General features: G+C 51.7%; 1 non-coding gene across 1 annotated transcript; it reads left to right on the forward strand.

Moving 5' to 3' along the window:
- The first annotated feature begins 1,577 nt into the window (after positions 1-1,577).
- Positions 1,578-1,682, forward strand: LOC126186574 (U6 spliceosomal RNA). The gene has a single exon (XR_007537645.1). It is a non-coding gene; the product is annotated as a U6 spliceosomal RNA (small nuclear RNA).
- The last annotated feature ends 809 nt before the right edge of the window (positions 1,683-2,491 follow it).

Consider the following 2,491-nt stretch of genomic DNA (forward strand, 5'->3'; position numbering starts at 1 on the left):
TTTCTTTCAGAGATCTGACATTACTATCTCGTATAGTTCCACTGTGTGATACTTTGTGAACAGGAACTGACATTTTTATGCACAGTTTTTTTTTTCTACTGTGCATGAAAAATTATATAACAATGTTTTCAAAATCGGCTGTGTTCGTGTTGTACTCGCTTCGGCGGTACATACACTCCTGGAAATTGAAATAAGAACACCGTGAATTCATTGTCCCAGGAAGGGGAAACTTTATTGACACATTCCTGGGGTCAGATACATCACATGATCACACTGACAGAACCACAGGCACATAGACACAGGCAACAGAGCATGCACAATGTCGGCACTAGTACAGTGTATATCCACCTTTCGCAGCAATGCAGGCTGCTATTCTCCCATGGAGACGATCGTAGAGATGCTGGATGTAGTCCTGTGGAACGGCTTGCCATGCCATTTCCACCTGGCGCCTCAGTTGGACCAGCGTTCGTGCTGGACGTGCAGACCGCGTGAGACGACGCTTCATCCAATCCCAAACATGCTCAATGGGGAACAGATCCGGAGATCTTGCTGGCCAGGGTAGTTGACTTACACCTTCTAGAGCACGTTGGGTGGCACGGGATACATGCGGACGTGCATTGTCCTGTTGGAACAGCAAGTTCCCTTGCCGGTCTAGGAATGGTAGAACGATGGGTTCGATGACGGTTTGGATGTACCGTGCACTATTCAGTGTCCCCTCGACGATCACCAGTGGTGTACGGCCAGTGTAGGAGATCGCTCCCCACACCATGATGCCGGGTGTTGGCCCTGTGTGCCTCGGTCGTATGCAGTCCTGATTGTGGCGCTCACCTGCACAGCGCCAAACACGCATACGACCATCATTGGCACCAAGGCAGAAGCGACTCTCATCGCTGAAGACGACACGTCTCCATTCGTCCCTCCATTCACGCCTGTCGCGACACCACTGGAGGCGGGCTGCACGATGTTGGGGCGTGAGCGGAAGACGGCCTAACGGTGTGCGGGACCGTAGCCCAGCTTCATGGAGACGGTTGCGAATGGTCCTCGCCGATACCCCAGGAGCAACAGTGTCCCTAATTTGCTGGGAAGTGGCGGTGCGGTCCCCTACGGCACTGCGTAGGATCCTACGGTCTTGGCGTGCATCCGTGCGTCGCTGCGGTCCGGTCCCAGGTCGACGGGTACGTGCACCTTCCGCCGACCACTGGCGACAACATCGATGTACTGTGGAGACCTCACGCCCCACGTGTTGAGCAATTCGGCGGTACGTCCACCCGGCCTCCCGCATGCCCACTATACGCCCTCGCTCAAAGTCCGTCAACTGCACATACGGTTCACGTCCACGCTGTCGCGGCATGCTAGCAGTGTTAAAGACTGCGATGGAGCTCCGTATGCCACGGCAAACTGGCTGACACTGACGGCGGCGGTGCACAAATGCTGCGCAGCTAGCGCCATTCGACGGCCAACACCGCGGTTCCTGGTGTGTCCGCTGTGCCGTGCGTGTGATCATTGCTTGTACAGCCCTCTCGCAGTGTCCGGAGCAAGTATGGTGGGTCTGACACACCGGTGTCAATGTGTTCTTTTTTCCATTTCCAGGAGTGTATATTAAAATGGGAACGATGCAGAAAGAATTAGCATGGCCTCTGCCCAAGGATGACATGCAAAATCGTGAAGCGTTCCACATTTATTGCTGCGCGAAGTGGCCGCGCGGTTTGAGGCTCCATGTCACGGACTGCACGGCCCCTCCCGCCGGAGTTTAGAGTCTTCCCTTGGGCATGGGCATGCGTAAGTTAGTTTAAGGTAGTTTAAGTAGTATGTAAGTCTAGGAACCCATGACCTCAGCAGTTTGGTCCCTTAGGAATTCACACGCATGTGAACATTTTCCCGGCGCCGTAGTTTAGCGTCTTCGGTCAGAGGATTAGCTCAAAAAATGTTCAAATGTGTGTGAAATCTTATGGGACTTAACTGCTAAGGTCATCAGTCTCTAAGCTTACAAACTACGTAACCTAAATTACCCTAAGGACAAACACACACACCATGGCCCGAGGGAGAACTCGAACCTCCGCCGGGACCAGCCGCACAGTCCATGACTGCAGCACCGTAGACCGCTCGGCTAACAGAGGGTTAGCTACCCTCTGTCATAAAAAACTGAGTGCGCGTATCGACGAAGAATCTGAACGGGTCTCATTGGACGTCCGCCCCGAACAAATTTAACGGACAATCTACAACAAAATGAGATGAACAAAAAAAAATAAAATAAAAAGTGGTCAGAACATCTGCCTAGTAAGCGGAAGACCCACGTTCGAATCCCAGTCAGTCACAAATTTTCATCCTTCGCATTAATTTCAATCAATGCCTGCACGTAGCCAGTATTATCTGTAATACTTGTATGTCTTAATTCATAACGGCTGCTGGCTCAATATTTCTTAAGGCGAAACTACCAATGATCTATTCACTGCAGATGCCCAACAGGCTCCAACTCTTACAGGAATTGGCG

Source organism: Schistocerca cancellata, chromosome 4 (genome assembly GCF_023864275.1).
Source record: "Schistocerca cancellata isolate TAMUIC-IGC-003103 chromosome 4, iqSchCanc2.1, whole genome shotgun sequence".
Lineage (NCBI taxonomy): Eukaryota > Metazoa > Arthropoda > Insecta > Orthoptera > Acrididae > Schistocerca > Schistocerca cancellata.